Source organism: Triticum aestivum, chromosome 5A, assembly GCF_018294505.1.
Source record: "Triticum aestivum cultivar Chinese Spring chromosome 5A, IWGSC CS RefSeq v2.1, whole genome shotgun sequence".
In the NCBI taxonomy this organism is placed as follows: Eukaryota; Viridiplantae; Streptophyta; class Magnoliopsida; order Poales; family Poaceae; genus Triticum; species Triticum aestivum.
The window spans coordinates 63492564-63513370 of record NC_057806.1 but is presented as its reverse complement, the minus strand read 5'-3'; the positions used below and the strand labels follow the sequence as shown (position 1 = coordinate 63513370).

Below are 20807 nucleotides of genomic sequence, written 5' to 3'. Positions count from 1 at the left end.
TTATCCATTAGTAGGCGACGGATGTAATGGTAGTAAGAATGTACGGCCGGCTTTGTAGCGGACGTGGGAGTGGGAAGCATAAGGGATGAAGCCGGGGGTAACATGTCGGATGCGATCATACCAGCACTAAAGCACCGGATCCCATCAGAACTCCGAAGTTAAGCGTGCTTGGGCGAGAGTAGTACTAGGACGGGTGACCTCCTGGGAAGTCCTCGTGTTGCATTCCCTTTTTTAATTATTTTTGTACGTACGTGAGGAACAGAACGCACGTGCGTGATATATATTAAGCCTGTCATCATATTTTTGACATTTGCGATATGTTTTAGCTCGGAGCTCATTAGTCACGCGTCTAGGGAGAGTTGGGGCGCGAAAAGCGCGTTCTGAAAGGGGTGTAAAATATGTGTTGCTGCGGTATAGAGGGAGGGGTGGAAATCGTGGTAAACTCGTCTTCGTAGTTGAGCGAGAGAATAAGTAGTATAGGGCATTATCCATTAGTAGGCGATGGTTGTAATGGTAGTAAGAATGTACGGCTGTCTTTGTAGCGGACGTGGGAGTGGGAAGCATAAGGGATGAAGCCGGGGGTAACATGTCGGATGCGATCATACCAGCACTAAAGCACCGGATCCCATCAGAACTCCGAAGTTAAGCGTGCTTGGGAGAGAGTAGTACTAGGATGGGTGACCTCCTAGGAAGTCCTCGTGTTGCATTCCCTTTTTTAATTGTTTTTGTACGTACGTGAGGAACAGAACGCACGTGCGTGATATATATTAAGCCTGTCATCATATTTTTGACATTTGCGATATGTTTTAGCTCGGAGCTCATTAGTCACGCGTCTAGGGAGAGTTAGGGCGCGAAAAGCGCATTCTGAAAGGGGTGTAAAATACATGTTGCTGCGGTATAGAGGGAGGGGTGGAAATCGTGGTAAACTCGTCTTCGTAGTTGAGCGAGAGAGTAAGTAGTATAGGGCATTATCCATTAGTAGGGGACGGTTTTAATGGTAGTAAGAATGTACGGCCGTCTTTGTAGCGGACGTGGGAGTGGGAAGCATAAGGGATGAAGCCGGGGGTAACATGTCGGATGCGATCATACCAGCACTAAAGCACCGGATCCCATCAGAACTCCGAAGTTAAGCGTGCTTGGGCGAGAGTAGTACTAGGACGGGTGACCTCCTGGGAAGTCCTCGTGTTGCATTCCCTTTTTTAATTATTTTTGTACGTACGTGAGGAACAGAACGCACGTGCGTGATATATATTAAGCCTGTCGTCATATTTTTGACATTTGCGATATGTTTTAGCTCGGAGCTCATTAGTCACGCGTCTAGGGAGAGTTGGGGCGCGAAAAGCGCGTCCTGAAAGGGGTGTAAAATATGTGTTGCTGCGCTATAGAGGGAGGGGTGGAAATCGTGGTAAACTCGTCTTCGTAGTTGAGCGAGAGAATAAGTAGTATAGGGCATTATCCATTAGTAGGCGACGGTTGTAATGGTAGTAAGAATGTACGGCCGTCTTTGTAGCGGACTGTCACATCCCTAGCTTCTGGTGCTGCCTGGTGTGTGCATCATGTTTAAATTCTGAAATTTGAACTGAGGGAATTGGAAGCCTCAAAACCCTAAATAAAAGAGGGGCAAGAAACCCTAAAATTGCAATCAGTAAATCCAAAATGCCCTAGAAATAGCTCTGACAATTTTGGCAAGAGTTATAAATCAAACCAAAATTTTGGGACATTTCTAAGGAATTATTGGGCTCTGATTTTAAATCAATATTTTATTTGAATTTGGAGTTATATTCAAAATATATAATGAATATATCTTCAAATGACCAGAGATATTTTTGTTATATGTGGAGAAGTCCATTAAGTGACTTAAAAATATCCAGGGGAGTTTTGGCACTGTTTTCAAATTCTATTTGAATTAAAATTTAGTGCCAATTAAATAAAACAGAACAAAAATAGAAAACAGTAAAAATAAGACAGAGCAGAGAAACTTACCTGACGCCTACCTGAGGCCCAACACTGTGCAGCCCAGCAGAAGCCGGCCCAGCCCACCACTGCAGCCCTCCGTCGTCTTCCTCCCCTCGCCCCGAAGCAGCTGCGTGCTCGCACGCGCACGGCCGCGCGGCCACCTCCTGCTTGCCGACGAGCCCCTGGCCGCGTGGACGACTTCCGCAGGCTGTCCCGATCCCCCTGACCCCCCCTCACTCTCCCGTGCACCTCTTCCCTCTCTCCCTGCCTCGCCTCCCTCGCCCCCTCTCCCGAAGCAGAGCGCAGCCGCCGACGCCGTTCGCCGTAGCTGCAGCCACCGCCCTCCCCTCGCTTCTCTGACCGGACCAGAGGCTCCGCCTCGACGCCCCCGACCTCTCCATGGAGCTACGCAACGCCGGGAGCCCTGCATCGCCGCCCACGTCGCCGTTCCCCTCCTCGGCCACCGGAGATCGTCGCCGTTGATTCGCTGCACTCCGGCCGCCCCGAGCCCGCTGAGACGCGCTCTGCAACCACAGTGAGCTCATGGATCGATTCCCCCTCCTCTCCTGCTCGCGTTCTTGCTCTAGCCCCGTTCCCCACCTCCGCCGAAGCTCGCTGCCGCCGGCCATGTTGCCGTCGCGGCCATGGCTTGTTTCGGTCGCGTCCGAGCATGGCTTTGAGCTCGTGGGGCTCACAGGAAGCCCATGCGCAGCACAGCTTGTCCAAAACCCCACCAGGGCCTCGCGCCCGTTACCACCCGAACTCCGGCGCCGCCGCGAGCTCCGTTCCGACGAGCACCGGCGTCCCCGCAGCCTCCTACCTACCCCATCAGATGCGGGAGAGCCCGGGCTACGCCCCGGTGCCCTCAGCGCGCGAATCCGATGCCCCTAGCGCAAGTCCGGCGTGCCCCCGCCGTGCTCTGTGGTCACCGCCGGCCAAACTCCGGCGGGCCGATGTGGCCACTTAGTTAGGGGCTAATCACCTATGAGCCACTGCCATGTGGGCCCCTGCGCCTAATTAGGATTAGTATTTTTCCTGTTTAGTTTAGTCTAATTGCAGTGGCCCCACGCGTCAGTTTTGACCGTGCTGACGTGGCCGTTGACTGGGCCCACCCGTCAGCGGCACCAAGCAGCCCCAGTCACTGACCAGTGGACCCCACTGGTCAGGTTTGACCTGAATCTGCCCCATTGACCTGATGACGTCAAGGTGATGTCATGCTGACGCATTAAATGATTTTCTGGATTTAAAATAAATCAGAAAATCCAGAGAATTGTATAAACTTCTAAAATTCATAGAAAATCAACCGTAACTCCAAATTAAATAATTTATATATGAAAAATTATCAGAAAAATTCAAGGAATCCATCTGTACCATTTTCATGCATGTTAGAACAACTTATCACTACTGTTTAGGACAAATGAAGTGAATGACATTTGAATAATCACATATGGAGTTTGAATTTGAATCTTGTATTCAAACCAACTTCATTTAATCTGTTGCTAGTTGAATTAGCTCAAAACACATTCATTTTGCCATGTCATGATCATGCATCATATTGTGCATTGCATTGATTGTGTTCCCTTCTGTGTTGCCGGTATTTGTCCCCTCTCGATAGACGTGGTACCGATGATGTGATCGTTGACACTGATGAAGACTCAATGTTATCTTCAGAAGTGCCAGGCAAGCAAAACCCCCTTGTTCATTCCGATAAAATCCCACTCTCTCGCTCCTGCTCTCTTTTACTGCATTAGGACAACATCGATTCATCTGTTACTTGCTGCGGTAGCTGAACCCCTTTATCCTTTGCATGACCTGTCATTCCACAGTAAATAGATGAAACCCACTAGCATGAGTAGGAGTTGTTTGAGCCCTGTTGTGCCTACTCATTCATGTTTGTTTGTCATGCCTGCTACTGCTTAGAGTTGAGTCAGGTCTGATTCATCGGGGATGAACTAGAGGTATGTGAACATGTCCTACTGTGTGTGAGCTAAGTGTGTGAACACGATTTGGTAAAGGTAGCGGTGAGAGGCCATGTAGGAGTACATGGTGGGTTGTCTCATTGCAGCCGTCCCCAGGAACTGAGTTCTGTGTTTGTGATCCATGATTCAGCTACTACCACGCATTGGGCCCGAAACCAATGGACCCTCTCGGCTTCTTGATCACCCTTGTCCTCTGTCCAGGAGTTGCAAGTAGTTTCTGGTGTTTGTAGTATGCTGGAGGCCGTGCGCAGCGCTGACCGTAGGGGTGGGCTGTGATGCGGTAGGCACGTGGCCGGGTAAACCGGGCGCCCGTTTGGTGTCACGGAACCCTGTTCACATCGTTTGGGGCTGTGAGCGAAACTCCGGCCGGATCTCCTCATGGATGGAACCCGAATAGGCGATAAACCTGGACTAGAGACTTGAGTGTTTAGGTAGGTCGTGGTCTACACCCACGTCGGCTTTTGCTTGAAGTCTGCCGAGCACATGTCGTGTGCAGACGCTAAGTGGTGGAAACATGTATGAAGAAGTACACCCCTGCAGGGTTAACATCATCTATTCGAATAGCCGTGTCCACGGTAAAGGACTTCTGGGTTGCTTATATCAGTTCATAGACAAGTGAAAGTGGATACTCTAAAATACGCAAGATAAGCGTGAGTGCTATGGATGGCGTTCTCGTAGGGAGACGGGAGCGGATCCATAGTGGTGTATTGATATGGTGAATATGTGGACTCGTGTGCGCCACCTCAAAAGAGTTACTTGCAGTCGTAGTTCAGGATAGCCACCGAGTCAAAGCTGGCTTGCTGCAGTCAAACTCCACCATCCCCTTTGTTGATAATGATGCATGTGTAGATAGATCTGATGTAAGTCTTGCTGGGTACATTTGTACTCACGTTTGCCTATTTTATGTTTTTGCAGAGAGACTTCAGTCTCACTAGTAGTTCCACGTGGACTTCGATGTTTAGCTTGATACCTCAGCTACGATCTTGTGCCCTCGGCAGGATCTGATAGATAGTCAGGCTTCTCAGCCTTTTTCATTTATAGATGTCTGTACTCAGACATGATAGCTTCCGCTTGTGCTTTGACTTGTATGCTCTGATTGTTGGGTCATGAGACCCATGTTTGTAATGTCTCGCTCCTCGGAGCCTATTGAATAAACTACTGAGTCGTAGAGTCATTTTGTGATGCCATGTTGTATTGCACATATCGAGCATATTGTGTGTATGTTATTGAAATGCTTGATATGTGTGGGATCTGGCTATCTAGTTGTTTATCCTTAGTAGCCTCTCTTACCGGGAAATGTCTCCTAGTGTTTCCACTGAGCCATGGTAGCTTGCTACTGCTCCGGAACACTTAGGCTGGCCGGCATGTGTCCTTCTTCGTTCCTGTGTCTGTCCCTTCGGGGAAATGTCACGCGATGAATACCGGAGTCCTGTTAGCCCGCTACATCCCGGTTCACCGGAGTCCTGCTAGCCCAGTGCTACAGCCTGGATTCACTCGCTGATGACCGACACGTTCGATGCTGGGTCATGGATGCCTGTCCCTGTAAGTTTGTGCCACTTTGGGTTTACGACTAGCCATGTCAGCCCGGGCTCATTATCATATGGATGCTAGCGACACTGTCATATACATGTGCCAAAAGGCGCAAACGTCCCGGGCAAAGGTAAGGCGACACCCGTGGGAATACCGTGCGTGAGGCCGCAAAGTGATATGAGGTGTTACATGCTAGATCGATGTGGCATTGAGTCGGGGTCCTGACACGGACGTGGGAGTGGGTAGCATAAGGGATGAAGCCGGGGGTAACATGTCGGATGCAATCATACCAACACTAAAGCACCGGATCCCATCAGAACTCCGAAGTTAAGCGTGCTTGGGCGAGAGTAGTACTAGGATGGGTGACCTCCTAGGAAGTCCTCGTGTTGCATTCCCTTTTTTAATTGTTTTTGTATGTATGTGAGGAACAGAACGCACATGCGTGATATATATTCAGCCTGTCATCATATTTTTGACATTTGCGATATGTTTTAGCTCGGAGCTCATTAGTCACGCGTCTAGGGAGAGTTGGGGCGCGAAAAGCGCGTTCTGAAAGGGGTGTAAAATACGTGTTGCTGCGGTATAGAGGGAGGGGTGGAAATCGTGGTAAACTCGTCTTCGTAGTTGAGCGAGAGAGTAAGTAGTATAGGGCATTATCCATTAGTAGACGACGATTGTAATGGTAGTAAGAATGTACGGCCGTCTTTGTAGCGGACGTGGGAGTGGGAAGCATAAGGGATGAAGCCGGGGGTAACATGTCGGATGCGATCATAACAGCACTAAAGCACCGGATCCCATCAGAACTCCGATGTTAAGCGTGCTTGGGCGAGAGTAGTACTAGGACGGGTGACCTCCTGGGAAGTCCTCGTGTTGCATTCCCTTTTTAAATTATTTTTGTACGTACGTGAGGAACAGAACGCACTTGCGTGATATATATTAAGACTGTCATCATATTTTTGACATTTGCGATATGTTTTAGCTCGGAGCTCATTAGTCACGCGTCTAGGGAGAGTTGGGGCGCAAAAAGCGCGTTCTGAAAGGGGTGTAAAATACGTGTTGCTGCGGTATAGAGGGAGGGGTGGAAATCGTGGTAAACTCGTCTTCGTAGTTGAGCGAGAGAGTAAGTAGTATAGGGCATTATCCATTAGTAGGCGACGGTTGTAATGGTAGTAAGAATGTACATCCGGCTTTGTAGCGGACGTGGGAGTGGGAAGCATAAGGGATGAAGCCGGGGGTAACATGTTGGATGCGATCATACCAGCACTAAAGCACCGGATCCCATCAGAACTCCGAAGTTAAGCATGCTTGGGCGAGAGTAGTACTAGGATGGGTGACCTCCTGGGAAGTCCTCGTGTTGCATTCCCTTTTTTAATTATTTTTGTACGTACGTGAGGAACAGAACGCACGTGCGTGATATACATTAAGCCTGTCATCATATTTTTGACATTTGCGATATGTTTTAGCTCGGAGCTCATTAGTCACGCGTCTAGGGAGAGTTGGGGCGCGAAAAGCGCGTTCTGAAAGGGGTGTAAAATACGTGTTGCTGCGGTATAGAGGGAGGGGTGGAAATCGTGGTAAACTCGTCTTCGTAGTTGAGCGAGAGAGTAAGTAGTATAGGGCATTATCCATTAGTAGGCGACGGTTGTAATGGTAGTAAGAATGTACGGCCGTCTTTGTAGCGGATGTGGGAGTGGGAAGCATAAGGGATGAAGCCGGGGGTAACATGTCGGATGCGATCATACCAGCACTAAAGCACCGGATCCCATCAGAACTCCGAAGTTAAGCGTGCTTGGGCGAGAGTAGTACTAGGACGGGTGACCTCCTGGGAAGTCCTCGTGTTGCATTCCCTTTTTTAATTATTTTTGTACGTACGTGAGGAACAGAACGCACGTGCGTGATATATATTAAGCCTATCGTCATATTTTTGACATTTGCGATATGTTTTAGCTCGGAGCTCATTAGTCACGCGTCTAGGGAGAGTTGGGGCGCGAAAAGCGCGTCCTGAAAGGGGTGTAAAATATGTGTTGCTGCGGTATGGAGGGAGGGGTGGAAATCGTGGTAAACTCGTCTTCGTAGTTGAGCGAGAGAATAAGTAGTATAGGGCATTATCCATTAGTAGGCGACGGTTGTAATGGTAGTAAGAATGTACGGCCGTCTTTGTAGCGGACGTGGGAGTGGGAAGCATAAGGGATGAAGCCGGGGGTAACATGTCGGATGCGATCATACCAACACTAAAGCACCGGATCCCATCAGAACTCCGAAGTTAAGCGTGCTTGGGCGAGAGTAGTACTAGGATGGGTGACCTCCTAGGAAGTCCTCGTGTTGCATTCCCTTTTTTAATTGTTTTTGTACGTATGTGAGGAACAGAACGCACGTGCGTGATATATATTAAGCCTGTCATCATATTTTTGACATTTGCGATATGTTTTAGCTCGGAGCTCATTAGTCACGCGTCTAGGGAGAGTTGGGGCGCGAAAAGCGCGTTCTGAAAGGGGTGTAAAATACGTGTTGCTGCGGTATAGAGGGAGGGGTGGAAATCGTGGTAAACTCGTCTTCGTAGTTGAGCGAGAGAGTAAGTAGTATAGGGCATTATCCATTAGTAGACGACGATTGTAATGGTAGTAAGAATGTACGGCCGTCTTTGTAGCGGACGTGGGAGTGGGAAGCATAAGGGATGAAGCCGGGGGTAACATGTCGGATGCGATCATAACAGCACTAAAGCACCGGATCCCATCAGAACTCCGATGTTAAGCGTGCTTGGGCGAGAGTAGTACTAGGACGGGTGACCTCCTGGGAAGTCCTCGTGTTGCATTCCCTTTTTAAATTATTTTTGTACGTACGTGAGGAACAGAACGCACTTGCGTGATATATATTAAGCCTGTCATCATATTTTTGACATTTGCGATATGTTTTAGCTCGGAGCTCATTAGTCACGCGTCTAGGGAGAGTTGGGGCGCGAAAAGCGCGTTCTGAAAGGGGTGTAAAATACGTGTTGCTGCGGTATAGAGGGAGGGGTGGAAATCGTGGTAAACTCGTCTTCGTAGTTGAGCGAGAGAGTAAGTAGTATAGGGCATTATCCATTAGTAGGCGACGGTTGTAATGGTAGTAAGAATGTACAGCCGGCTTTGTAGCGGACGTGGGAGTGGGAAGCATAAGGGATGAAGCCGGGGGTAACATGTTGGATGCGATCATACCAGCACTAAAGCACAGGATCCCATCAGAACTCCGAAGTTAAGCATGCTTGGGCGAGAGTAGTACTAGGATGGGTGACCTCCTGGGAAGTCCTCGTGTTGCATTCCCTTTTTTAATTATTTTTGTACGTACGTGAGGAACAGAACGCACGTGCGTGATATATATTAAGCCTGTCATCATATTTTTGACATTTGCGATATGTTTTAGCTCGGAGCTCATTAGTCACGCGTCTAGGGAGAGTTGGGGCGCGAAAAGCGCGTTCTGAAAGGGGTGTAAAATACGTGTTGCTGCGGTATAGAGGGAGGGGTGGAAATCGTGGTAAACTCGTCTTCGTAGTTGAGCGAGAGAGTAAGTAGTATAGGGCATTATCCATTAGTAGGCGACGGTTGTAATGGTAGTAAGAATGTACGACCGTCTTTGTAGCGGACGTGGGAGTGGGAAGCATAAGGGATGAAGCCGGGGGTAACATGTCGGATGCGATCATACCAGCACTAAAGCACCGGATCCCATCAGAACTCCGAAGTTAAGCGTGCTTGGGCGAGAGTAGTACTAGGACGGGTGACCTCCTGGGAAGTCCTCGTGTTGCATTCCCTTTTTTAATTATTTTTGTACGTACGTGAGGAATAGAACGCACGTGCGTGATATATATTAAGCCTATCGTCATATTTTTGACATTTGCGATATGTTTTAGCTCGGAGCTCATTAGTCACGCGTCTAGGGAGAGTTGGGGCGCGAAAAGCGCGTCCTGAAAGGGGTGTAAAATACGTGTTGCTGCGGTATAGAGGGAGGGGTGGAAATCGTGGTAAACTCGTCTTCGTAGTTGAGCGAGAGAATAAGTAGTATAGGGCATTATCCATTAGTAGGCGACGGTTGTAATGGTAGTAAGAATGTACGGCCGTCTTTGTAGCGGACGTGGGAGTGGGAAGCATAAGGGATGAAGCCGGGGGTAACATGTCGGATGCGATCATACCAACACTAAAGCACCGGATCCCATCAGAACTCCGAAGTTAAGCGTGCTTGGGCGAGAGTAGTACTAGGATGGGTGACCTCCTAGGAAGTCCTCGTGTTGCATTCCCTTTTTTAATTGTTTTTGTACGTATGTGAGGAACAGAACGCACGTGCGTGATATATATTAAGCCTGTCATCATATTTTTGACATTTGCGATATGTTTTAGCTCGGAGCTCATTAGTCACGCGTCTAGGGAGAGTTGGGGCGCGAAAAGCGCGTTCTGAAAGGGGTATAAAATACGTGTTGCTGCGGTATAGAGGGAGGGGTGGAAATCGTGGTAAAATCGTCTTCGTAGTTGAGCGAGAGAGTAAGTAGTATAGGGCATTATCCATTAGTAGACGACGATTGTAATGGTAGTAAGAATGTACGGCCGTCTTTGTAGCAGACGTGGGAGTGGGAAGCATAAGGGATGAAGCCGGGGGTAACATGTCGGAGACGATCATAACAGCACTAAAGCACCGGATCCCATCAGAACTCCGATGTTAAGCGTGCTTGGGTGAGAGTAGTACTAGGACGGGTGACCTCCTGGGAAGTCCTCGTGTTGCATTCCCTTTTTTAATTATTTTTGTACGTACGTGAGGAACAGAACGCACTTGCGTGATATATATTAAGCCTGTCATCATATTTTTGACATTTGCGATATGTTTTAGCTCGGAGCTCATTAGTCACGCGTCTAGGGAGAGTTGGGGCGCGAAAAGCGCGTTCTGAAAGGGGTGTAAAATACGTGTTGCTGCGGTATAGAGGGAGGGGTGGAAATCGTGGTAAACTCGTCTTCGTAGTTGAGCGAGAGAGTAAGTAGTATAGGGCATTATCCATTAGTAGGTGACGGTTGTAATGGTAGTAAGAATGTACAGCCGGCTTTGTAGCGGACGTGGGAGTGGGAAGCATAAGGGATGAAGCCGGGGGTAACATGTTGGATGCGATCATACCAGCACTAAAGCACCGGATCCCATCAGAACTCCGAAGTTAAGCATGCTTGGGCGAGAGTAGTACTAGGATGGGTGACCTCCTGGGAAGTCCTCGTGTTGCATTCCCTTTTTTAATTATTTTTGTACGTACGTGAGGAACAGAACGCACGTGCGTGATATATATTAAGCCTGTCATCATATTTTTGACATTTGCGATATGTTTTAGCTCGGAGCTCATTAGTCACGCGTCTAGGGAGAGTTGGGGCGCGAAAAGCGCGTTCTGAAAGGGGTGTAAAATACGTGTTGCTACGGTATAGAGGGAGGGGTGGAAATCGTGGTAAACTCGTCTTCGTAGTTGAGCGAGAGAGTAAGTAGTATAGGGCATTATCCATTAGTAGGCGACAGTTGTAATGGTAGTAAGAATGTACGGCCGTCTTTGTAGCGGACGTGGGAGTGGGAAGCATAAGGGATGAAGCCGGGGGTAACATGTCGGATGCGATCATACCAGCACTAAAGCACCGGATCCCATCAGAACTCCGAAGTTAAGCGTGCTTGGGCGAGAGTAGTACTAGGAAGGGTGACCTCCTGGGAAGTCCTCGTGTTGCATTCCCTTTTTTAATTATTTTTGTACGTACGTGAGGAACAGAACGCACGTGCGTGATATATATTAAGCCCGTCGTCATATTTTTGACATTTGCGATATGTTTTAGCTCGGAGCTCATTAGTCACGCGTCTAGGGAGAGTTGGGGCGCGAAAAGCGCGTCCTGAAAGGGCTGTAAAATACATGTTGCTGCGGTATAGAGGGAGGGGTGGAAATCGTGGTAAACTCGTCTTCGTAGTTGAGCGAGAGAATAAGTAGTATAGGGCATTATCCATTAGTAGGCGACGGTTGTAATGGTAGTAAGAATGTACGGCCGTCTTTGTAGGAGACGTGGGAGTGGGAAGCATAAGGGATGAAGCCGGGGGTAACATGTCGGATGCGATCATAACAGCACTAAAGCACCGGATCCCATCAGAACTCCGATGTTAAGCGTGCTTGGGCGAGAGTAGTACTAGGACGGGTGACCTCCTGGGAAGTCCTCATGTTGCATTCCCTTTTTTAATTATTTTTGTACGTACGTGAGGAACAGAACGCACTTGCGTGATATATATTAAGCCTGTCATCATATTTTTGACATTTGCGATATGTTTTAGCTCGGAGCTCATTAGTCACGCGTCTAGGGAGAGTTGGGGCGCGAAAAGCGCGTTCTGAAAGGGGTGTAAAATACGTGTTGCTGCGGTATAGAGGGAGGGGTGGAAATCGTGGTAAACTCGTCTTCGTAGTTGAGCGGAGAGTAAGTAGTATAGGGCATTATCCATTAGTAGACGACGATTGTAATGGTAGTAAGAATGTACGGCCGTCTTTGTAGCAGACGTGGGAGTGGGAAGCATAAGGGATGAAGCCGGGGGTAACATGTCGGATGCGATCATAACAGCACTAAAGCACCGGATCCCATCAGAACTCCGATGTTAAGCGTGCTTGGGCGAGAGTAGTACTAGGACGGGTGACCTCCTGGGAAGTCCTCGTGTTGCATTCCCTTTTTTAATTATTTTTGTACGTACGTGAGGAACAGAACGCACTTGCGTGATATATATTAAGCCTGTCATCATATTTTTGACATTTGCGATATGTTTTAGCTCGGAGCTCATTAGTCACGCGTCTAGGGAGAGTTGGGGCGCGAAAAGCGCGTTCTGAAAGGGGTGTAAAATACGTGTTGCTGCGGTATAGAGGGAGGGGTGGAAATCGTGGTAAACTCGTCTTCGTAGTTGAGCGAGAGAGTAAGTAGTATAGGGCATTATCCATTAGTAGGCGACGGTTGTAATGGTAGTAAGAATGTACAGTCGGCTTTGTAGCGGACGTGGGAGTGGGAAGCATAAGGGATGAAGCCGGGGGTAACATGTTGGATGCGATCATACCAGCACTAAAGCACCGGATCCCATCAGAACTCCGAAGTTAAGCATGCTTGGGCGAGAGTAGTACTAGGATGGGTGACCTCCTGGGAAGTCCTCGTGTTGCATTCCCTTTTTTAATTATTTTTGTACGTACGTGAGGAACAGAACGCACGTGCGTGATATATATTAAGCCTGTCATCATATTTTTGACATTAGCGATATGTTTTAGCTCGGAGCTCATTAGTCACGCGTCTAGGGAGAGTTGGGGCGCGAAAAGCGCGTTCTGAAAGGGGTGTAAAATACGTGTTGCTACGGTATAGAGGGAGGGGTGGAAATCGTGGTAAACTCGTCTTCGTAGTTGAGCGAGAGAGTAAGTAGTATAGGGCATTATCCATTAGTAGGCGACGGTTGTAATGGTAGTAAGAATGTACGGCCGTCTTTGTAGCGGACGTGGGAGTGGGAAGCATAAGGGATGAAGCCGGGGGTAACATGTCGAATGCGATCATACCAGCACTAAAGCACCGGATCCCATCAGAACTCCGAAGTTAAGCGTGCTTGGGCGAGAGTAGTACTAGGACGGGTGACCTCCTAGGAAGTCCTCGTGTTGCATTCCCTTTTTTAATTATTTTTGTACGTACGTGAGGAACAGAACGCACGTGCGTGATATATATTAAGCCTGTCGTCATATTTTTGACATTTGCGATATGTTTTAGCTCGGAGCTCATTAGTCACGCGTCTAGGGAGAGTTGGGGCGCGAAAAGCGCGTCCTGAAAGGGCTGTAAAATACGTGTTGCTGCGGTATAGAGGGAGGGGTGGAAATCGTGGTAAACTCGTCTTCGTAGTTGAGCGAGAGAATAAGTATTATAGGGCATTATCCATTAGTAGGCGACGGTTGTAATGGTAGTAAGAATGTACGGCCGTCTTTGTAGCAGACGTGGGAGTGGGAAGCATAAGGGATGAAGCCGGGGGTAACATGTCGGATGCGATCATAACAGCACTAAAGCACCGGATCCCATCAGAACTCCGATGTTAAGCGTGCTTGGGCGAGAGTAGTACTAGGACGGGTGACCTCCTGGGAAGTCCTCGTGTTGCATTCCCTTTTTTAATTATTTTTGTACGTACGTGAGGAACAGAACGCACTTGCGTGATATATATTAAGCCTGTCATCATATTTTTGACATTTGCGATATGTTTTAGCTTGGAGCTCATTAGTCACGCGTCTAGGGAGAGTTGGGGCGCGAAAAGCGCGTTCTGAAAGGGGTGTAAAATACGTGTTGCTGCGGTATAGAGGGAGGGGTGGAAATCGTGGTAAACTCGTCTTCGTAGTTGAGCAAGAGAGTAAGTAGTATAGGGCATTATCCATTAGTAGGCGACGGTTGTAATGGTAGTAAGAGTGTACAGCCGGCTTTGTAGCGGACGTGGGAGTGGGAAGCATAAGGGATGAAGCCGGGGGTAGCATGTCGGATGCGATCATACCAGCACTAAAGCACCGGATCCCATCAGAACTCCGAAGTTAAGCATGCTTGGGCGAGAGTAGTACTAGGATGGGTGACCTCCTGGGAAGTCCTCGTGTTGCATTCCCTTTTTTAATTATTTTTGTACGTACGTGAGGAACAGAACGCACGTGCGTGATATATATTAAGCCTGTCATCATATTTTTGACATTTGCGATATGTTTTAGCTCGGAGCTCATTAGTCACGCGTCTAGGGAGAGTTGGGGCGCGAAAAGCACGTTCTGAAAGGGGTGTAAAATACGTGTTGCTACGGTATAGAGGGAGGGGTGGAAATTGTGGTAAACTCGTCTTCGTAGTTGAGCGAGAGTGTAAGTAGTATAGGGCATTATCCATTAGTAGGCGACGGTTGTAATGGTAGTAAGAATGTACGGCCGTCTTTGTAGCGGACGTGGGAGTGGGAAGCATAAGGGATGAAGCCGGGGGTAACATGTCGGATGCGATCATACCAGCACTAAAGCACCGGATCCCATCAGAACTCCGAAGTTAAGCGTGCTTGGGCGAGAGTAGTACTAGGACGGGTGACCTCCTGGGAAGTCCTCGTGTTGCATTCCCTTTTTTAATTATTTTTGTACGTACGTGAGGAACAGAACGCACGTGCGTGATATATATTAAGCCTGTCGTCATATTTTTGACATTTGCGATATGTTTTAGCTCGGAGCTCATTAGTCACGCGTCTAGGGAGAGTTGGGGCGCGAAAAGCGCGTCCTGAAAGGGCTGTAAAATACGTGTTGCTGCGGTATAGAGGGAGGGGTGGAAATCGTGGTAAACTCGTCTTCGTAGTTGAGCGAGAGAATAAGTAGTATAGGGCATTATCCATTAGTAGGCGACGGTTGTAATGGTAGTAAGAATGTACGGCCGTCTTTGTAGCGGATGTGGGAGTGGGAAGTATAAGGCATGAAGCCGGGGGTAACATGTCGGATGCGATCATACCAGTACTAGAGCACCGGATCCCATCAGAACTCCGAAGTTAAGCGTGCTTGGGCGAGAGTTGTACTAGGATGGGTGACCTCCTGGGAAGTCCTCGTGTTGCATTCCCTTTTTTAATTGTTTTTGTACGTATGTGAGGAACAGAACGCACGTGCGTGATATATATTAAGCATGTCATCATATTTTTGACATTTGCGATATGTTTTAGCTCGGAACTCATTAGTCACGCGTCTAGGGAGAGTTGGGGCGCGAAAAGCGCGTTCTGAAAGGGGTGTAAAATACGTGTTGCTGCGGTATAGAGGGAGGGGTGGGAATCGTGGTAAACTCGTCTTCGTAGTTGAGCGAGAGAGTAAGTAGTATAGGGCATTATCCATTAGTAGGCGACGGTTGTAATGGTAGTAAGAATGTACGGCCGTCTTTGTAGCGGACGTGGGAGTGGGAAGCATAAGGGATGAAGCCGGGGGTAACATGTCGGATGCGATCATACCAGCACTAAAGCACCGGATCCCATCAGAACTCCGAAGTTAAGCGTGCTTGGGCGAGAGTAGTACTAGGATGGGTGACCTCCTGGGAAGTCCTCGTGTTGCATTCCCTTTTTTAATTATTTTTGTACATACGCGAGGAACAGAACGCACGTGCATGATATATATTAAGCCTGTCATCATATTTCTGACATTTGCGATATGTTTTAGCTCGGAGCTCATTAGTCACGCGTCTAGGGAGAGTTGGGGCGCGAAAAGCGCGTTCTGAAAGGGGTGTAAAATACGTGTTGCTGCGGTATAGAGGGAGGGGTGGAAATCGTGGTAAACTCGTCTTCGTAGTTGAGCGAGAGAATAAGTAGTATAGGGCATTATCCATTAGTAGGCGACGGTTGTAATGGTAGTAAGAATGTACGGCTGTCTTTGTAGCGGACGTGGGAGTGGGAAGCATAAGGGATGAAGCCGGGGGTAACATGTCGGATGCGATCATACCAGCACTAAAGCACCGGATCCCATCAGAACTCCGAAGTTAAGTGTGCTTGGGCGAGAGTAGTACTAGGATGGGTGACCTCCTGGGAAGTCCTCGTGTTGCATTCACTTTTTTAATTATTTTTGTACGTACGTCAGGAACAGAACGCACGTGCGTGATATATATTAAGCCTGTCATCATATTTTTGACATTTGCGATATGTTTTAGCTCGGAGCTCATTAGTCACGCGTCTAGGGAGAGTTGGGGCGCGAAAAGCGCGTTCTGAAAGGGGTGTAAAATACGTGTTGCTGCGGTATAGAGGGAGGGGTGGAAATCGTGGTAAACTCGTCTTCGTAGTTGAGCGAGAGAGTAAGTAGTATAGGGCATTATCCATTAGTAGGCGACGGTTGTAATGGTAGTAAGAATGTACAGCCGGCTTTGTAGCGGACGTGGGAGTGGGAAGCATAAGGGATGAAGCCGGGGGTAACATGTCGGATGCGATCATACCAGCACTAAAGCACCGGATCCCATCAGAACTCCGAAGTTAAGCATGCTTGGGCGAGAGTAGTACTAGGATGGGTGACCTCCTGGGAAGTCCTCGTGTTGCATTCCCTTTTTTAATTATTTTTGTACGTACGTGAGGAACAGAACGCACGTGCGTGATATATATTAAGCCTGTCATCATATTTTTGACATTTGCGATATGTTTTAGCTCGGAGCTCATTAGTCACGTGTCTAGGGAGAGTTGGGGCGCGAAAAGCGCGTTCTGAAAGGGGTGTAAAATACGTGTTGCTACGGTATAGAGGGAGGGGTGGAAATCGTGGTAAACTCGTCTTCGTAGTTGAGCGAGAGAGTAAGTAGTATAGGGCATTATCCATTAGTAGGCGACGGTTGTAATGGTAGTAAGAATGTACGGCCGTCTTTGTAGCGGACGTGGGAGTGGGAAGCATAAGGGATGAAGCCGGGGGTAACATGTCGGATGCGATCATACCAGCACTAAAGCACCGGATCCCATCAGAACTCCGAAGTTAAGCGTGCTTGGGCGATAGTAGTACTAGGACGGGTGACCTCCTGGGAAGTCCTCGTGTTGCATTCCCTTTTTTAATTATTTTTGTACGTACGTGAGGAACAGAACGCACGTGCGTGATATATATTAAGCCTGTCGTCATATTTTTGACATTTGCGATATGTTTTAGCTCGGAGCTCATTAGTCACGCGTCTAGGGAGAGTTGGGGCGCGAAAAGCGCGTCCTGAAAGGGCTGTAAAATACGTGTTGCTGCGGTATAGAGGGAGGGGTGGAAATCGTGGTAAACTCGTCTTCGTAGTTGAGCGAGAGAATAAGTAGTATAGGGCATTATCCATTAGTAGGCGACGGTTGTAATGGTAGTAAGAATGTACGGCCGTCTTTGTAGCGGATGTGGGAGTGGGAAGCATAAGGGATGAAGCCGGGGGTAACATGTCGGATGCGATCATACCAGTACTAAAGCACCGGATCCCATCAGAACTCCGAAGTTAAGCGTGCTTGGGCGAGAGTTGTACTAGGATGGGTGACCTCCTGGGAAGTCCTCGTGTTGCGTTCCCTTTTTTAATTGTTTTTGTACGTATGTGAGGAACAGAACGCACGTGCGTGATATATATTAAGCCTGTCATCATATTTTTGACATTTGCGATATGTTTTAGCTCGGAACTCATTAGTCACGCGTCTAGGGAGAGTTGGGGCGCGAAAAGCGCGTTCTGAAAGGGGTGTAAAATACGTGTTGCTGCGGTATAGAGGGAGGGGTGGGAATCGTGGTAAACTCGTCTTCGTAGTTGAGCGAGAGAGTAAGTAGTATAGGGCATTATCCATTAGTAGGCGACGGTTGTAATGGTAGTAAGAATGTACGGCCGTCTTTCTAGCGGACGTGGGAGTGGGAAGCATAAGGGATGAAGCCGGGGGTAACATGTCGGATGCGATCATACCAGCACTAAAGCACCGGATCCCATCAGAACTCCGAAGTTAAGCATGCTTGGGCGAGAGTAGTACTAGGATGGGTGACCTCCTGGGAAGTCCTCGTGTTGCATTCCCTTTTTTAATTATTTTTGTACATACGCGACGAACAGAACGCACGTGCGTGATATATATTAAGCCTGTCATCATATTTTTGACATTTGCGATATGTTTTAGCTCGGAGCTCATTAGTCACGCGTCTAGGGAGAGTTGGGGCGCGAAAAGCGCGTTCTGAAAGGGGTGTAAAATACGTGTTGCTGCGGTATAGAGGGAGGGGTGGAAATCGTGGTAAACTCGTCTTCGTAGTTGAGCGAGAGAATAAGTAGTATAGGGCATTATCCATTAGTAGGCGACGGTTGTAATGGTAGTAAGAATGTACGGCTGTCTTTGTAGCGGACGTGGGAGTGGGATGCATAAGGGATGAAGCCGGGGGTAACATGTCGGATGCGATCATACCAGCACTAAAGCACCGGATCCCATCAGAACTCCGAAGTTAAGTGTGCTTGGGCGAGAGTAGTACTAGGATGGGTGACCTCCTGGGAAGTCCTCATGTTGCATTCACTTTTTTAATTATTTTTGTACATACGTGAGGAACAGAACGCACGTGCGTGATATATATTAAGCATGTCATCATATTTTTGACATTTGCGATATGTTTTAGCTCGGAGCTCATTAGTCACGCGTCTAGGGAGAGTTGGGGCGCGAAAAGCGCGTTCTGAATGGGGTGTAAAATACGTGTTGTTGCGGTATAGAGGGAGGGGTGGAAATCGTGGTAAACTCGTCTTCGTAGTTGAGCAAGAGAGTAAGTAGTATAGGGCATTATCCATTAGTAGGCGACGGTTGTAATGGTAGTAAGAATGTACGGCCGTCTTTGTAGCGGACGTGGGAGTGGGAAGCATAAGGGATGAAGCCGGGGGTAACATGTCGGATGCGATCATACTAGCACTAAAGCACCGGATCCCATCCGAACTCCGAAGTTAAGCGTGCTTGGGCGAGAGTAGTACTAGGATGGGTGACCTCCTGGGAAGTCCTCGTGTTGCATTCCCTTTTTTAATTATTTTTGTACGTACGCGAGGAACAGAACGCACGTGCGTGATATATATTAAGCCTGTCTTCATATTTTTGACATTTGCGATATGTTTTAGCTCGGAGCTCATTAGTCACGCGTCTAGGGAGAGTTGGGGCGCGAAAAGCGCGTCCTGAAAGGGGTGTAAAATACGTGTTGCTGCGGTATAGAGGGAGGGGTGGAAATCGTGGTAAACTCGTCTTCGTAGTTGAGCGAGAGAATAAGTAATATAGAGCATTATCCATTAGTAGGCGACGGTTGTAATGGTAGTAAGAATGTACGGCCGTCTTTGTAGCGGACGTGGGAGTGGGAAGCATAAGGGATGAAGCCGGGGGTAACATGTCGGATGCGATCATACCAGCACTAAAGCACCGGATCCCATCAGAACTCCGAAGTTAAGCGTGCATGGGCGAGAGTAGTACTAGGATGGGTGACCTCCTGAGAAGTCCTCGTGTTGCATTCCCTTTTTTAATTATTTTTGTACGTACGTGAGGAACAGAACGCACGTGCGTGATATATATTAAGCCTGTCATCATATTTTTGACATTTGCGATATGTTTTAGCTCGGAGCTCATTAGTCACGCGTCTAGGGAGAGTTGGGGCGCGAAAAGCGCGTTCTGAAAGGGGTGTAAAATACGTGTTGCTGCGGTATAGAGGGAGGGGTGGAAATCGTGGTAAACTCGTCTTCGTAGTTGAGCGAGAGAGTAAGTAGTATAGGGCATTATCCATTAGTAGGCGACGGTTGTAATGGTAGTAAGAATGTACGGCCGTCTTTGTAGCGGACGTGGGAGTGGGAAGCATAAGGGATGAAGCCGGGGGTAACATGTCGGATGCGATCATACCAGCACTAAAGCACCGGATCCCATCAGAACTCCAAAGTTAAGCTTGCTTGGGCGAGAGTAGTACTAGGACGGGTGACCTCCTGGGAAGTCCTCGTGTTGCATTCCCTTTTTTAATTATTTTTGTACGTACGTGAGGAACAGAACGCACGTGCGTGATATATATTAAGCCTGTCGTCATATTTTTGACATTTGCGATATGTTTTAGCTCGGAGCTCATTAGTCACGCGTCTAGGGAGAGTTGGGGCGCGAAAAGCGCGTTCTGAAAGGGGTGTAAAATACGTGTTGCTGCGGTATAGAGGGAGGGGTGGAAATCGTGGTAAACTCGTCTTCGTAGTTGAGCGAGAGAATAAGTAGTATAGGGCATTATCCATTAGTAGGCGACGATTGTAATGGTAGTAAGAATGTACGGCCGTCTTTGTAGCGGACGTGGGAGTGGGAAGCATAAGGGATGAAGCCGGGGGTAACATGTCGGATGCGATCATACCAGTACTAAAGCACCGGATCCCATCAGAACTCCGAAGTTAAGCGTGCTTGGGCGAGAGTAGTACTAGGATGGGTGACCTCCTGGGAAGTCCTCGTGTTGCATTCCCTTTTTTAATTGTTTTTGTACGTATGTGAGGAACAGAACGCATGTGCGTGATATATATTAAGCCTGTCATCATATTTTTGACATTTGCGATATGTTTTAGCTCGGAGCTCATTAGTCATGCGTCTAGGGAGAGTTGGGGCGCGAAAAGCGCATTCTGAAAGGGGTGTAAAATACGTGTTGCTGCGGTATAGAGGGAGGGGTGGAAATCGTGGTAAACTCGTCTTCGTAGTTGAGCGAGAGAGTAAGTAGTATAGGGTATTATCCATTAGTAGGCGACGGTTGTAATGGTAGTAAGAATGTACGGCCGTCTTTGTAGCGGACGTGGGAGTGGGAAGCATAAGGGATGAAGCCGGGGGTAACATGTCGGATGCGATCATACCAGCACTAAAGCACCGGATCCCATCAGAACTCCGAAGTTAAGCGTGCTT

At 48.2% G+C, this 20807-nt stretch overlaps 34 non-coding genes across 34 annotated transcripts; all 34 read left to right on the top strand.

Moving 5' to 3' along the window:
• The first annotated feature begins 107 nt into the window (after nucleotides 1-107).
• On the top strand, nucleotides 108-226 carry LOC123109524 (5S ribosomal RNA). Its single transcript, XR_006452751.1, has one exon. It is a non-coding gene; the product is annotated as a 5S ribosomal RNA (ribosomal RNA).
• Nucleotides 227-591: 365 nt separating this feature from the next.
• Nucleotides 592-710, top strand: LOC123108619 (5S ribosomal RNA). Its single transcript, XR_006451946.1, has one exon. It is a non-coding gene; the product is annotated as a 5S ribosomal RNA (ribosomal RNA).
• A 365-nt stretch (nucleotides 711-1075) lies between these two features.
• On the top strand, nucleotides 1076-1194 carry LOC123109523 (5S ribosomal RNA). The gene has a single exon (XR_006452750.1). It is a non-coding gene; the product is annotated as a 5S ribosomal RNA (ribosomal RNA).
• A 4547-nt stretch (nucleotides 1195-5741) lies between these two features.
• On the top strand, nucleotides 5742-5860 carry LOC123109806 (5S ribosomal RNA). Its single transcript, XR_006453051.1, has one exon. It is a non-coding gene; the product is annotated as a 5S ribosomal RNA (ribosomal RNA).
• A 365-nt stretch (nucleotides 5861-6225) lies between these two features.
• Nucleotides 6226-6344, top strand: LOC123108758 (5S ribosomal RNA). Its single transcript, XR_006452083.1, has one exon. It is a non-coding gene; the product is annotated as a 5S ribosomal RNA (ribosomal RNA).
• Nucleotides 6345-6709: 365 nt separating this feature from the next.
• Nucleotides 6710-6828, top strand: LOC123109587 (5S ribosomal RNA). Its single transcript, XR_006452819.1, has one exon. It is a non-coding gene; the product is annotated as a 5S ribosomal RNA (ribosomal RNA).
• A 365-nt stretch (nucleotides 6829-7193) lies between these two features.
• Nucleotides 7194-7312, top strand: LOC123109521 (5S ribosomal RNA). The gene has a single exon (XR_006452748.1). It is a non-coding gene; the product is annotated as a 5S ribosomal RNA (ribosomal RNA).
• A 365-nt stretch (nucleotides 7313-7677) lies between these two features.
• LOC123109790 (5S ribosomal RNA) lies at nucleotides 7678-7796 on the top strand. The gene has a single exon (XR_006453035.1). It is a non-coding gene; the product is annotated as a 5S ribosomal RNA (ribosomal RNA).
• Nucleotides 7797-8161: 365 nt separating this feature from the next.
• Nucleotides 8162-8280, top strand: LOC123108757 (5S ribosomal RNA). Its single transcript, XR_006452082.1, has one exon. It is a non-coding gene; the product is annotated as a 5S ribosomal RNA (ribosomal RNA).
• Nucleotides 8281-8645: 365 nt separating this feature from the next.
• LOC123109843 (5S ribosomal RNA) lies at nucleotides 8646-8764 on the top strand. Its single transcript, XR_006453087.1, has one exon. It is a non-coding gene; the product is annotated as a 5S ribosomal RNA (ribosomal RNA).
• A 365-nt stretch (nucleotides 8765-9129) lies between these two features.
• On the top strand, nucleotides 9130-9248 carry LOC123109520 (5S ribosomal RNA). The gene has a single exon (XR_006452747.1). It is a non-coding gene; the product is annotated as a 5S ribosomal RNA (ribosomal RNA).
• Nucleotides 9249-9613: 365 nt separating this feature from the next.
• LOC123109789 (5S ribosomal RNA) lies at nucleotides 9614-9732 on the top strand. The gene has a single exon (XR_006453034.1). It is a non-coding gene; the product is annotated as a 5S ribosomal RNA (ribosomal RNA).
• A 365-nt stretch (nucleotides 9733-10097) lies between these two features.
• Nucleotides 10098-10216, top strand: LOC123108987 (5S ribosomal RNA). The gene has a single exon (XR_006452329.1). It is a non-coding gene; the product is annotated as a 5S ribosomal RNA (ribosomal RNA).
• Nucleotides 10217-10581: 365 nt separating this feature from the next.
• On the top strand, nucleotides 10582-10700 carry LOC123109586 (5S ribosomal RNA). The gene has a single exon (XR_006452818.1). It is a non-coding gene; the product is annotated as a 5S ribosomal RNA (ribosomal RNA).
• Nucleotides 10701-11065: 365 nt separating this feature from the next.
• LOC123109508 (5S ribosomal RNA) lies at nucleotides 11066-11184 on the top strand. The gene has a single exon (XR_006452735.1). It is a non-coding gene; the product is annotated as a 5S ribosomal RNA (ribosomal RNA).
• A 365-nt stretch (nucleotides 11185-11549) lies between these two features.
• LOC123108879 (5S ribosomal RNA) lies at nucleotides 11550-11668 on the top strand. The gene has a single exon (XR_006452220.1). It is a non-coding gene; the product is annotated as a 5S ribosomal RNA (ribosomal RNA).
• Nucleotides 11669-12032: 364 nt separating this feature from the next.
• LOC123108756 (5S ribosomal RNA) lies at nucleotides 12033-12151 on the top strand. The gene has a single exon (XR_006452081.1). It is a non-coding gene; the product is annotated as a 5S ribosomal RNA (ribosomal RNA).
• Nucleotides 12152-12516: 365 nt separating this feature from the next.
• LOC123109585 (5S ribosomal RNA) lies at nucleotides 12517-12635 on the top strand. The gene has a single exon (XR_006452817.1). It is a non-coding gene; the product is annotated as a 5S ribosomal RNA (ribosomal RNA).
• Nucleotides 12636-13000: 365 nt separating this feature from the next.
• Nucleotides 13001-13119, top strand: LOC123109639 (5S ribosomal RNA). Its single transcript, XR_006452874.1, has one exon. It is a non-coding gene; the product is annotated as a 5S ribosomal RNA (ribosomal RNA).
• Nucleotides 13120-13484: 365 nt separating this feature from the next.
• LOC123108754 (5S ribosomal RNA) lies at nucleotides 13485-13603 on the top strand. The gene has a single exon (XR_006452079.1). It is a non-coding gene; the product is annotated as a 5S ribosomal RNA (ribosomal RNA).
• A 365-nt stretch (nucleotides 13604-13968) lies between these two features.
• Nucleotides 13969-14087, top strand: LOC123109584 (5S ribosomal RNA). Its single transcript, XR_006452816.1, has one exon. It is a non-coding gene; the product is annotated as a 5S ribosomal RNA (ribosomal RNA).
• A 365-nt stretch (nucleotides 14088-14452) lies between these two features.
• LOC123109519 (5S ribosomal RNA) lies at nucleotides 14453-14571 on the top strand. The gene has a single exon (XR_006452746.1). It is a non-coding gene; the product is annotated as a 5S ribosomal RNA (ribosomal RNA).
• A 365-nt stretch (nucleotides 14572-14936) lies between these two features.
• On the top strand, nucleotides 14937-15055 carry LOC123109761 (5S ribosomal RNA). Its single transcript, XR_006453002.1, has one exon. It is a non-coding gene; the product is annotated as a 5S ribosomal RNA (ribosomal RNA).
• A 365-nt stretch (nucleotides 15056-15420) lies between these two features.
• LOC123109194 (5S ribosomal RNA) lies at nucleotides 15421-15539 on the top strand. The gene has a single exon (XR_006452494.1). It is a non-coding gene; the product is annotated as a 5S ribosomal RNA (ribosomal RNA).
• A 365-nt stretch (nucleotides 15540-15904) lies between these two features.
• LOC123109491 (5S ribosomal RNA) lies at nucleotides 15905-16023 on the top strand. The gene has a single exon (XR_006452718.1). It is a non-coding gene; the product is annotated as a 5S ribosomal RNA (ribosomal RNA).
• A 365-nt stretch (nucleotides 16024-16388) lies between these two features.
• Nucleotides 16389-16507, top strand: LOC123109583 (5S ribosomal RNA). Its single transcript, XR_006452815.1, has one exon. It is a non-coding gene; the product is annotated as a 5S ribosomal RNA (ribosomal RNA).
• Nucleotides 16508-16872: 365 nt separating this feature from the next.
• On the top strand, nucleotides 16873-16991 carry LOC123108627 (5S ribosomal RNA). Its single transcript, XR_006451953.1, has one exon. It is a non-coding gene; the product is annotated as a 5S ribosomal RNA (ribosomal RNA).
• A 365-nt stretch (nucleotides 16992-17356) lies between these two features.
• Nucleotides 17357-17475, top strand: LOC123109738 (5S ribosomal RNA). Its single transcript, XR_006452978.1, has one exon. It is a non-coding gene; the product is annotated as a 5S ribosomal RNA (ribosomal RNA).
• Nucleotides 17476-17840: 365 nt separating this feature from the next.
• On the top strand, nucleotides 17841-17959 carry LOC123109582 (5S ribosomal RNA). Its single transcript, XR_006452814.1, has one exon. It is a non-coding gene; the product is annotated as a 5S ribosomal RNA (ribosomal RNA).
• A 365-nt stretch (nucleotides 17960-18324) lies between these two features.
• On the top strand, nucleotides 18325-18443 carry LOC123109833 (5S ribosomal RNA). The gene has a single exon (XR_006453077.1). It is a non-coding gene; the product is annotated as a 5S ribosomal RNA (ribosomal RNA).
• Nucleotides 18444-18808: 365 nt separating this feature from the next.
• Nucleotides 18809-18927, top strand: LOC123109453 (5S ribosomal RNA). The gene has a single exon (XR_006452680.1). It is a non-coding gene; the product is annotated as a 5S ribosomal RNA (ribosomal RNA).
• Nucleotides 18928-19292: 365 nt separating this feature from the next.
• On the top strand, nucleotides 19293-19411 carry LOC123109475 (5S ribosomal RNA). Its single transcript, XR_006452702.1, has one exon. It is a non-coding gene; the product is annotated as a 5S ribosomal RNA (ribosomal RNA).
• Nucleotides 19412-19776: 365 nt separating this feature from the next.
• Nucleotides 19777-19895, top strand: LOC123108714 (5S ribosomal RNA). Its single transcript, XR_006452042.1, has one exon. It is a non-coding gene; the product is annotated as a 5S ribosomal RNA (ribosomal RNA).
• A 365-nt stretch (nucleotides 19896-20260) lies between these two features.
• LOC123109448 (5S ribosomal RNA) lies at nucleotides 20261-20379 on the top strand. The gene has a single exon (XR_006452675.1). It is a non-coding gene; the product is annotated as a 5S ribosomal RNA (ribosomal RNA).
• The last annotated feature ends 428 nt before the right edge of the window (nucleotides 20380-20807 follow it).